The sequence below is a fragment of the Eumetopias jubatus genome, unplaced genomic scaffold (genome assembly GCF_037043125.1).
Source record: "Eumetopias jubatus isolate StellerSeaLion01/CBP00866 unplaced genomic scaffold, mEumJub1_p1.0 scaffold_3, whole genome shotgun sequence".
Taxonomy (NCBI): Eukaryota; Metazoa; Chordata; class Mammalia; order Carnivora; family Otariidae; genus Eumetopias; species Eumetopias jubatus.
The window spans coordinates 28,834,892-28,847,993 of NW_028274809.1; the positions used below are offsets into that span (position 1 = coordinate 28,834,892).

The 13,102-nt window shown below is 39.4% G+C and overlaps 1 protein-coding gene and 1 pseudogene across 6 annotated transcripts in view; both read left to right on the plus strand.

The window, feature by feature from the left end:
- PLEKHM3 (pleckstrin homology domain containing M3) overlaps nt 1-13,102 on the plus strand; it is a 179,034-nt gene that overhangs the window by 134,388 nt on the left and 31,544 nt on the right. The gene's annotated exons all lie outside the window — the stretch shown is intronic.
- Nucleotides 10,284-10,966, plus strand: LOC148164676 (large ribosomal subunit protein eL32 pseudogene; annotated as a pseudogene).

Here is a 13,102-nt window from a genome sequence, read left to right on the forward strand (position 1 = left end):
TGGCAGTGCAGCCCCTGGCCAAGCCCTCTGCCCATTTTTTAATCAGGTTCTTTTTTGCTGTTGAGTTGTAGGACTTCTTTATATATTTTGTATATTAACACCTTATCAAATATAAGATTTACAGGTATTTTCTCCCATTCACTAGTTTGCCCTTTTGTTGATGGTTTCCTTTTTTGTATAGAAGCTTTTTTTTTTTTTTTTTGGTATAGAAGCTTTTTAGTTTGATGTAGTCCCACTTGTTTATTTTTGCTTTTATGGCCATTGTTTTTCGTATCAAATCCAAAAAAAATCCTTGCAAGACTCATGTCAAGGAGTTTACCACCTGTCTTTTCTTCTAGGAATTTTATGGTTTCAGGTCTTACATTCAAATCTTTAATCCATTTTGAGTTAATTTTTTTGGTATGGTGTAAGATAGCAGTCCAGTTTGATTCTTTTCTCTGTCCTGTCTCGTTTTCCCAGCACTATGTATTGAAGAAACTGGCCTTTTCCCATTGTCTATTCTTGGCTCATTTGTCATAAATTAATAGACCATATACATGTGGGTTTATTTCCAGGCTGTCTGTTCTGTGCCATTGATCTATGTGTCTGTTTTCATGCCAATACCATATGGATTTGATTACTATAGCTTTGTAATATAGTTTGAAATCAGGGACCATGATACCTCCAGCTTTGTTCTTCTTTCTCAAGATTGCTATGGCTATTTGGGGTCTTTTGTGGTTCCATACAAATTTTAGGATTGTTTGTTCTATTTCTGTGAAAAATGCCATTGGGATTTTGGTAGGAATTCCACTGAATCTGCAGATTTCTTTGGGTAGTATGGACATTTTAACAATACTAATTCTTCCAGTCCGTGAGCACAGAATATCTCCATTTATTTGTGTCTTCAGTTTTTTTCATCAGTGTCTTACAGTTTTCAGTATGTAGGTCTTTCACCTCCTTGGTTAAATTTATTACTAGGTGTTTTATTCTTTTTAATGTAATTGTAAGTGGGATTGTTTTCTGAATTTCCCTTTCTGAGATTTCATTACAGATTTCTATTTTTAAAGTCCACCCTTCTTTCCCCCAACATACCACTCTGTAGAGGTAGCTTTCATTAACGATAGCTGCTCTGTCTTCTGGACATTTCTACACATTTACAAATGTTAATTTTTAATTTAATTTTTTATTTTTTTGCAAATAGGATCAAGCAATACTACCTTTTTGCATCTTGCCTTTTTCACTTAATAGTATACTGTGGACATCTGGGCATATGTTCACACTGAGTACACATAAAGGTTTACCTCATTCTTTTATCAGCTACATAGTATAGAGTTATCTTAATTTTTTTTTAAGATGTTATTTATTTATTTGACAGAGAGAGACACAGTGAGAAAGGGAACACAAGCAGGGAGCCTGAGACACCAGGCTCCATCCCAGCACCCTGGGATCGTGACCTGAGCCGAAGACAAAACGCTTAACGACTGAGCCACCCAGGCGCCCCAATCTTAATTTAAAAAAAAAAAAGATTTATTTTATTTATTTTAGAGAAAGAGAGAGAGCCCGAGCAGGGGGAGGGGCAGAGGGAGAGAAATCTCAAGCAGACTCCCCACTGAGCACAGAGCCAGCCACAGGGCTCCATCCCACAACCTCGAGATCAGGACCAGAGCCAAAATCAGGAGTCAGATGCTCAACTGACTGAGCCACCCAGGCGCCCAGAGTTATCTGAATTTTTGACCAGTGCATTCTTTGTCTACTAGAACCAGTACTGCAGTAAACCCCCTCATATAATTCCCTGAGAACTTGTGTGATTATGTCTGTAGTGTAAATTAGTTAATATGAGACTGCCAGGTCAAAGGGTAGATGTGCTTTGTAGTTTGAGAAGTATTGCCACTTGCCTTCTGAAAAGGTAAGTGTATTTTACTTCCATTCAGTATCTTTTTTTTTTTTTTAAGATTTTATTTATTTGACAGAGAGAGAGACAGAGAAAGAGGGAACACAAGCAGGGGGAGTTGGAGAGGGAGAAGCAGGCTTCCCGTTGAGCAGGGAGCCCGACACGGGACTCGATCCCAGGACATCATGACCTGAGCCGAAGGCAGACACTTAACCGACTGAGCCACCCAGGCGCTTGAGAATACCTATGTTCCTACACCCACTTAATTGTCTATATTAACAATATTTTTAATCCTAGCCAATCTGATAAATAAAAAATAACTTCACACTATTATTGTAATCTGTATGCTTTTCCACCGTAAGGTCGAGCATCTTTTTTTTTGTTACTCGCCATTTGTAGTTTTTGTAAGTTGCCTGTTTATTTCATTAACCTGTATTTAAATTATGTTATTGGTGTTTTTCTTATTATTTTGAAAGAGCTCTTTCTGTATTAAGGAAATTGGCACTTTTTTATAACAAATGGGAACTATCTTTCCCAGTTTGTTTTTGTCATGTCACTTTGTAAGTGGTATTTTGTATTTTACTAATTTTTTAATTTTACGTATTCACATTTATTACTCTTCTATGGCTTCTAAGATTATAAAATGGCTTCTAAGATTATAAAATATTTGCCCCACATAAATATTTTTCTAACATTTTTCTCTAATATTCTTTGTAGTTTTAAAATACTTTTATGGTTTTCTTTTTATATTTAAATCTCCAATGTATCTGCAATTATTTTTTTATGAAATGAGTTAGAGATTCAATTTTATTTTTTCCACAATGTCTAACCAGTCACCCCAGCATCATTTATTAAATAACGTATCTTTCCCCACTTTTATTGTATTGTAAGTTCCCATACATATTTGAACCCATATCCTGGGTATACAGATGTCCAGCATACGGACGCCAGATAATATTCTTGAATAACAGGATGTATGAAATCATAATCAGTACTGTGCAGTGAGTGGTGGTTTACTACTTGTTGACTCCTTGAGGCAAAGAAGAAAAATTACCAGCTGTCTTAAGACAATGGCATGCAAGCTAATAAAGAGCACCTATTTCAGTTTATATGCGGGGTTGTTTTTCCTCACGTCAGTAACCCAGCAGTTTATTAGATCACAACCTTCTAGCCAGAAACTCATTTTGGTTTCTCATTTAATCTTAAGCATTGCTGGTCTCATAAAAGCTGTTAAGTAATAGTAATGTTGAGCACTTATATTGTGCTTTTCGTCCCTAGGTGCTATCTAAACTTTAACCAATTAAATGCACTGATAAAAGGAAGGGATTTGCAGACGTCTTTAGGAAAACTGATATCTGGTTGCACACCTGTGAGGGGGATGATTCCTAAAAAGCACTAACTCCCTCTTTGAATGGCACTCAGCAAGCAGAGGAATAAAAAGCTGCTGACATTATTTCACTTCTTTTGAAAATTTCCTTGGGTATCTTCTAATTAGTCTGGTTAAACTCACCTTTTATCTATCTCCCCAGATATTCCCTTTCTACATTCCTGGGGGTATTCAACAAGTTTCTTTTGATGTTTTCCCTGTTGGTTAATCACAAAATCATAGAATCTTCAAACTGAGAGGGATCCTTATTGATCCTCCGGTTTTGAATGACTTAGTGCAATCTCTTTATTCTGTGGATGAGGAAGCCGAGGCACAGAGAAGTGAAGTGACTTACAAAACGGGTTGTACAGCTCCCCGGGGACATGGCTGGGATCGAAGCCTAGACGCCTCACTCCTCTCTTAGCCCTCAGTCAGCTCTGTCCTTTGTTTCTCTCTGTGAGCATTTCAATTTGCCTTTTACTATTTTTTACATTTTTTTTTCATTTCGGTTTCCATCCTTCCCCTACTTCTCCTCCCCTTCTTTACTTTCTGCCTCTTCTGTGTCTACTGTCCTTACATGATCAGGTAATGTTGCTTTTATTTCTCCTGATAATCTCTCTATCCCTTCAAATGTGGAGGCTCTTGTTGTTTTCTGTTGAGATGTTTTATTATTGGTCTCTACTCAAGCCCTCTCTGAAAAGCCATCCTTCTTTCATTCCTCCCACAGTACATGCATAGAGGGAGCTAAGTTTTGCTTTGCTTTGCTTTTTCCAGCTGTAGTTACTTCTCCTTTTACGAAGTTACTTTTCTAGTTTTAGTAAGTAGGCTAGGGTTTAAGTTGATGTTAAGTCAATTTTTGTCACAGAATTTGGTGGCTACTTTAACTGGTGAATTTCCCAGTAGTTTAAGAGTAATGTAATATTTAAAATCATATTCCATATTCAGAAAATAACACAAGATGTGACCATTTAAGAAAATTGTTATACAAGGTACAAATATGTTGGACAAAAAAATCTTTCTGGAAGCCAAAGGCAGATCCATTTCGGATCAAAATTGTGGGCAGAGGTAGATACAGATGTAAACAGTGCATCTTGCTTCCAGGCCAAGACTGAATCAGTTTAGAAATCCTCTGTTTCTACATTGTGGGTCAGTAGGCATCCAGAGATCTCAGAATTCCCAGGCTGAACCAAACCCAGAGGCTTCAGTCTGCCCTCGGATGCCCTTAGAAAGACCCCTTCCTAGAGTAGTGAAAGGTGCTTGGGGTGGGGGTGGGGGGGGTCTGTGTCTGTCACCAACCAGCTGGGTGATCTTGCACAACTCACATCACCACGGGGCCTCAGTTTTCTCAGATACTAAAGTAAGGAAGCTGAGTTTAAAAGACCATTTAGGGCCTTTCCTTATTTACTATTCAGTGAGTCAGTAATATCTTAACTAAAGCCGAAATGAACAATAGAGACCTAAATATAATTTATTTCAGACATACAACTAATTAACTCAATAGAGAAGCAAAATTCTGCTGACCGTACCATGAGAATTTTCTGGAACTATCTCAATTTAAAATATTTTAATCTGATAAAAAATTTAAAGAGAAAAAATATTTTAATCTGTTTTCCTCATAAATACATGTGTACCTCTCTCAGACCATGTGACCTGTTTGGGGGCTCACGACATGGGGACCACATAATTGTACTCACCCTTTGCAGATGCTGCCACTGAAGTTCCTCAAGGTTGTGGCCCTGGAGGCACTTCACTGGGTGCAGAAAAACTCTGCGAAGTGGGCCCCATTCCATATAGTTTTCTGAATAAGCAGTTTGTGTTCTTGGCTTCATCTTTGCCATTCACCCATTAAAGAAAATTGAAATTGAAATTGTTTTTCTTTTATTCCCTGAGACTGTTTCCAGCAGGAAGCAAAATGTGATTTGGTGGAAATGATGATGGCCACTCACAAATCTACCCAATTACATCAACCCAGATTAAATTATCACCTAGTTTACAAAGTCTAAGTAGAAATTGTCACCTTTGGGAGAGGCTCAGATAAGGGCTAATTGGTATCCTCATAATCCACCCACAGTGAAGTGCTTGATTAGCCAAAGTTTCCATCCTGTGAGAGGGGTGGGGAACAGCTGATCACAGAAGTTTTCTGTTTATGCACAAACCACCCAGTACTGAGCCATTATAAGGAGCTCAGGGGTACCTGGGTGGCTCAGTCAGTTGGGCGTCTGAGTCTTGGTTTCAGCTCAGGTCATGATCACAGTCGTGAGATCGAGCCCTGCATCGGGTTCTGCGCTCAGCAGAGTCGGCTTGAGATTCTCTTCCTCTGCCCCTCACCCCACTCTGCTGTCCCTCTCTTTAGAAAGAAAAAAAAAGGAGCTCAAAGGCTAGTTATGGGAAAATGGGGTTTTAACAAACTTTTTGAAATAGGAAAACATTGTAGTAGTTATTTCCTTTATTCCCCCTTTTTAAGTAAGTTCTACACCCAATGTGGGAGAACTTACAACCCCAAGATCCAGAGTCGCGTGCTCTGCTGACTGAGCCAGCCAGGTGCCCCTAGTTATTTTCTATTTTTAAGAAAAATAATATGGTGGTATGCTTTTTATTTTCTATTTTTAAGGACTTACAATTAAGAATGGTAAAATTTAATGAAGATTCAGAATATTCTCACTGAGTGTTAGGGTTTTCAAACCTGAGCAGAATCTACAGACTGTTTTTCCTAACTCTCCATGAACTCACCTGACCGGGATCACTAGACTTCATGGTATCCACGTGTTAATGCTGAAAAATGGCACTCAGAGAAAAAATAGTGAGCACAACCTATCGTGGTCCTCTGGCCAAGCAAATGCAAACTAAATTATATGTGAAATCATTTTACAGTGTGTGACAGTTTTGATTCTTTCATTTCATCAAGCTGGCTTGTTACTAGTGAGTGGCAGGTGGCTTTGTTTACTATGAATGGGGTCTTCTGGCTCAACTTTTGAGGAGGGGCCACAGTATTCCCAACAGTTGTCCAGAATCTAGATGTTACACAGTGCCTGAGGAGTGCTTGTATTGAAATGGAAGGCAACTTGACAAATCAGGGGAAAGCAATGAGCCGATACATAAAGAAATTCAATGAGAAAGAGTTTTTTTCTTTTTTTCTTGCCCAAGTTACTAGTGGTCTGTCCCTCTCCCCCTGTAGATTTTGAACGGTGTCGTGGTGCCAAGGGAGTGAAGGTAACGGACATAAAAGAATCATTTGTGCCGTTTTCCTGATCCCACAGATCTCTATTGGCCACAGACCTTGAACATGACACTGCAATTTCCTGGTGCCACACATGAGTAATAAGCAGCTGTTTCTGAAACTGTGGTTTGGAGAAGGCAGCACTAGGTTATTTTTTAACTTAATTGTAATTTTTGATTGGTCTGCAAGAAAGTAAATCAAATAAAGTCTGTTGTCTTAGTCTGCAAGAAAGCCATAGGCCTCAAATTTCAATGCTGACCATCTTGACCAGAATAGAAAGGGGGGAAAATGTGTGTATCCCTGAGCTGGAAGTTCAACCAGGCAGCTTTCGTGGGCTCTGCAGTCCCAGAAGGGTAAGCATAGTTGGTATATGGGTCAGCCAGCTGGAGGATGAAAAGTGACATTGGATGACTCCTTGAGTTTTAGAAGTACCTAAAATGATGAGTGCAAAAAATTCATGCAAAGATTGCAGAAATAAACAATAGAAAAATTGGGAAGAAGATACCAGCTGGATCCTTATCCTACCATGTGATGAGAGGACACATAATTTTAAATCACAAATGGAAGTGTGTATTCTTCGACTACCTGACCAGTAAAATACCTCTGAAATAATCACATATGCATACCCTCCGACTAAGTCAATCAGACTAGTACCTTCCTTAGTATAAGAAATTAAGTGTAATGGAAAACAGAAGCAAACTCGTTTTCCCTATTTTGGGCATCTGCCTTTTCTCAAGCAGATGGGGCAGCTTGGTATGGAGAAGGTGAAGGAGAAGTGCAGGGGGTTAGCAGATGGGGGAAGAGCTACAGATGTTTTCTGCTAATTACTTTGTCATGGTTTTGTTCACGTAGACTGGCCACTTGGGGAAGGTAAGTGGAGGGATAACTAAAGCTCATCTCAGAGGTCCAGTTCACCTTCGCTCCTGACACCCTGAAATGACCACCTGGTTAACTAAAACCACTAGCCTTGTTACGCTAAACATGGAATGACCTTGTGACTTCTGATGGATTATTATAAAGTTACATTAACCTGTGACTAATTACAAATCTCAAGTGCTTGAAAGAAGGAATGAATCTAAATCATATAAAGTTTCTGTTTAGATTAAGATAAATAGTAAGTTATTATTTATTAATCACATGCTCTAAGTTAGACATTATGTCCAGTGCTTTCATTATATTAAATCTGATCCATCCCTCAACGCTGCAAGGTAGATATTATCCCAATTTTTCAGTTGAGGAACTGAGCCTCGAAAAGGTTAAGTAACTTGCCAACGTCTCATGGCTGGAAAGTGGATGAACTAGAATTTGTACTCAGGTCAGCTTTGCCTTTTCCACTGTGCTTTGCTGCTTCCCAGTACCCAAAGACAACTAAGTTCTGAGGGAGTATGGAAAACTATGCAATGTCAGCCTCTCTGGGAGAGTCCCTGATGAATCAAACTACCACACACCAGAAAAATACAGCCAAGTTGTCAAGAAGCAAAAACTATGATAGTTAGGTTTTGTTTTGTTTTGTTTTTTTAAACAAGCTTTGGCCCATTTTATTAAGGAAGCACTTTTGTGGTTTACTTTGTCCTGATCAGTCCTGGCTTGCTCTCAGTGATATCAGAATCCCCTGGATCAACTCTAATCTAAATACACAACTTTTCCCCATGCTGGGCCCTGTTGAAGACTGTGGTTACTCTAGGCAGTAACACTGCCTAGGGAGGTGCTCCAATTTAGGGTTGACATAGAAGGGTTCTCATGTCTGACTTCTCTCAGGCTCTGCCCTTGTCCAGTTTGTTGGCTTTTTGGACGTTTGACTTTGTCCTACCCATAGTCGTTTTCCAGGTCCATTGGCATCCTGGCAGCTCTTTTGTACTTTGTTCTCAGTTGGAAGCTGAAGGTAGTGGCTCCTCGGGCTTTGGTCGTCTTTGAGGCCACCATCTTCATGATGTTTATGGAATATGTCCCTAACCTTAAGCCCCCACCAAGATGGCTAGGAACTGGGAGTGAAAGTTACAAGACTCTTGGAGGCAGGAAGAGGTGGTAGATGTAGAACACTTGATTTCTTTTTAAGCAATTATCCAAAGCAAAGATATACCTGACTTTTATTTTTTAAAGGATGTGGTAATTTTTTAAGATTTTATTTATTTGTGTGAGAGAAAGAGCATGCACCAGAGTGGGGTAAGGGGCAGAGGGAGAAGCAAACTCCCCGCTGAGCAGGGAGCCCGATGCGGGGCTCGGTCCCTGGACTCCAGGATCATGACCTGAGCCAAAGGCAGACGTTTAACCAGCTGTGCCACCCAGGCACCCCTCTATGTCTGATTTTTAAAAAGAACCCTAGGAGATTTCATACCTAGAACCTACTTCTTTGTAGTGATGAAACCTCTAGACCAGAAGTCAGAAGAGCTGGATTCTATTTCCAGTGCTGCTAGTAGTTGTATTCAAAGACAAGCTTTAAACCTCCTAAATATATCTGTAACTCTGGAACATTATAAGTCTGAAGTTTTCTTTTCTATAATATTAAAGAAATATATGTAAATTCAAAAATAAATGTATAGACTATTACCTCACTTTTCTGGAGGAAAAACTTTCAGCATCTTCAGCTCTTTGGACCATGGCCATGAACCTAAGCTAACAAATAGGAAGAACAATTAATTAAGTATAAAGAGCAAAAAAAAAGTTCCTGAACAGCTAAGCAGCCACCGGGCCCACGCACTCTTTATGCTTCTCCCTAAATCACACAGCAGAATGATTAAAAATGTTTGTGACACAGAGACAGCCCTAACACGCAGCTGTGCCCAGGAGAAAAACAGGAAGCCATCCCCAGTCAGTCAACAAGAACGTATGTCCCTGGCAGAGAAGGAATACTTAAAACAAGTGTGAGACCCCCATCTTTGCCTTCGAGCAATTTACATTCTTAGACTGCTCCATATAGAATCACCATTTTTATATGTTCAATCTAGTCGGATAAGCAAAACAATCACATGTTAAACAATAGTGAAGAGTACAAAACAGCGTCAAGTTCTGTATTAAATTATATGATATAAAAGTAAATTATATGAAGCACAAAAGATCTGTAACAGCTGAAGTAGCCAACGATAGCTTTCCAGATCAAGCTGACTAGATCTGAGCCATGAAGCCTAGGTGAAATTTAAATAAGTATTAAGAAGTGAAACCTAAGATAGAGGAAATGACATGGGGAAAGGCACAAGAGAAAAAGTAAGCATATTCTACACAGGGAAAAGTTTTCTCACAGTGGAAGATACATAGTAGGAAATGGAAAACGAGCTTGGATAAAATAGTATGGAATCAGCTTATGGAGACACTTGCACACCAAGCAAAAATGTAAGCTCCGGTCTTGGCCGGTTCACTCATATACGGAGTATCTAGGACACAGTCACTCAATAGAATTTTATGAAATGAATGAGTGAAGAGTTCTTATTAATAATAAGAATTCACCAAGATTTGAAAGAAGAGATGATACTTGATAAAAATGATGTCCAGAACTGGTTAGTATATATGCTGGATGGACCACCAAAGGGAAAAGACTGGCATCCGGAAATAAAACTAGAAGACGATCTCATTAATCTAGAGAGGAGTGATAATAGCTGGGGCAAGAGATATTCTGGCACCAGAGATATTTAAAACAGAATCACCGTGAACCTTGAAAACATTATGCTGAGTGAAAGAAGCCAGTATGAGTCTTTTTATATGAAATGTCCAGAAGAGGTAAATCTATAGAGACCAAAAAAAAAAAAAAAAAAAAAGATTATTGATTCCCTAGGGCTTGGGGGAGGGGGGACAGGTTACGGGGGAAAGGGGAGTAACTGCTAATAGGTACAGGATTTTTTGCAAGTGTTGGTGAAATGTTCTAAAATTGACTGTGATGATGGTACACAACTCTGTGAATATACTAAAAACCATTTAACATAGGTGAATTACATGGCATGTGAATTTTATGTCAAAGCTGTTATTAAAAAGGAGAAGGAATTGCTCTTCCTCGGCGCTGCCTGTGGAGGTGGCAGCCATCTATTACTGGGCATCATGGCTGCCCTCAGACCTCTGGTGAAGCCCAAGATCGTTAAAAAGAGGACCAAGAAGTTCATCCGGCACCAGTCAGACTGCTATGTCAAAATTAAGTGCAACTGGCGGAAATCCAGAGGCATTGACAGTAGGGTGCGCAGAAGATTAAAGGGCCAGATCTTGATGCCCAACATTGGTTACGGGAGCAACAAGAAAACAAAGCACATGAACAAGGAACTTGCTTCCGGAAGTTCCTAGTCCACAATGTTAAGGAGCTTGAAGTGCTGCTGATGTGCAACAAATCTTACTGTGCAGAGATTGCTCGCAATGTCTCCTCCAAGAACCTGCAAAGCTATTGTGGAAAGAGCAGCCCCGCTGGCAATCAGAGTCACCAATCCCAATGCCAGGCTGCGCAGCGAAGAAAATGAATAGACAGCTTGTTGTGCACGTCATATTTGTGTTAATAAAACCATAAAACCTAAAAAAAAAAGAAGGAATTAATAAATGTGGTGAATGACAATATATATGTGTTTGATGGAGAAAATGAACCACTCACTGTAGACTACATAATTTCCAGTTTGATTCTCATGGAAATAGCAAAAATATCTGCTAACACTATCATTATGTAAAATTATTTTAGGATCACTGGATGATGAAATAAGACATGAAACGTAAGTAAGATATAATATTAGAAAGGAAGGGACCAAGTTATTACTTTCAGAAAACCTTAAAGAATCACCTAAAAATGATTTGCATTCATGAAAACTCAGTAATATAGTTATATATAAGATATCCACAGATGTCAGTATATTCTAAATACCAACAATAACTAATAAGAAAAATATTATATAAATGTTTAACCTTGAAATAACCTAAATAATAGGGTGAGTGGCTTAGATAGGGAAAAAACCCAAAACTTTATTAAGCAATAACAAATGAAGATTTCATAAAACGGAGATATAGGTAAAGTTCTTTTTTTTTTAAAGATTTTATTTATTTATTCATGAGAGACAGAGAGAGAGAGAGAGAGAGGCAGAGGGAGAAGCAGGCTCCCAAGGAGCAGGGAGCCCGATGCGGGACTCCATCCCAAGACTCTGGGATCATGACCTGAGCCGAAGGCAGACGCTTAACCATCTGAGCCACCCAGGCGCCTGGTAAGGTTCTTAAATAGGGAGAATAAATAGTATAAAGATACCAGCCCCCAAATTAACTTTTTTTAAAGATTTTTTCTATTTATTTGAGAGAGTGAGTGAGAGAGAGCATGAGCGGAGTGGAGGGTCAGGGGGAGAGAGAGAAGCAGACTTCCCACTGAGCAGGGAGTCTGATGAGGGGCTCAATCCCAGGACCCTGGGGCAGACGCTTAACCGACTAAGCCACCCAGGTGCCCGCAAATTAATTTTGTAAAGCGCATTGAAGTCTCCAAGTAGGAATAAATTTACATTTCTGGCAATGTAAATTTGGTGAAGTATTTCAAAAGCCTTCAAATTGTTCTCGGCCTTTATCTCAAGGAAGTTTTCTAGTAGGAAAAAAAAACTTTATGGGGCACCTACGTGGCTCAGTTGGTTAGGCATCTGACTTTGGCGCGGGTCATGATCTCAAGGTCCTGGGATCGAGTCCCATATTGGGCTCCACACTCAGTGGGGAGTCTGCTTCTCCCTTTCCCTCTACCCTTTTCTCTCTCTGTCTCTCTCAAATAAATAAAATCTTTAAAAAGAAGAAAAAGAAAAAAACCATATGCATAAGATGCCCAGTCTTCTGCTTTAGATCCTAGATGATAAATTTCATGTCTTCCTCCACGTCCTCCCTTCTTACCCTCAGTTCCTCCAAACAACCTTTACTCACCTGGTTTCTGGACTATTCTAGATTCTGATGTTTTCCCCTAAATGGATCCTATTTTGTCAGTGCATCTCTGAATGTGTCGTTAACCTTGGTTGTTTAGGGAAGAGTAACATAAGTAAAACCAAACTCAGCTGAACTGTTGTTACCACAATTTAGAAATAACCCTATGACACATTGGAAAGTGTTTACCGGTGGTCGGTATAAGATTTGGTAGTGGTTATTTCTTAGAAAGTGTGTATCATGTGGTGGCATTAGGAGTACATGTTACTAGGGTTGATCGAAGTTAATGGTTCTTGAGAAAACATAAATAAGGCAGGTCAACCTATGGCTTCCTGAAGGAAGTGCAAAGGAGAGTAAGTGAAAGAATGGTGGAAAATGTACTTGCTTGACTCAAAAACCAGCCAGCATAATTTCTACCCCCTTTATTAAGAAAAAAAAAATCCACTCTTTTTTTTTTAAGATTTTATTTATTTATTTGACAGAGAGAGACACAGCGAGAGAGGGAACACAAGCAGGGGGAGTGTGTGAGGGAGAAGCAGGCCCCCCACGGAGCAGGGAGCCTGATGCGGGGCTCGATCCCAGGACCCCGGGATCATGACCTGAGCCGAAGGCAGACGCTTAACGACTGAGCCACCCAGGTGCCCAAAAACAATCCACTCTTATAAAGCAGTGAACCTTATTTTTCTGTTCACTTTCTGTATCTTAATACAAAAATAATATACATTGTTTTTTAAAAATGCAAAAAAACCCTATATATCTACAAAGTTAAAGACTTGCTTTTCCAACTTGTTCCCTTCCTTAGAGT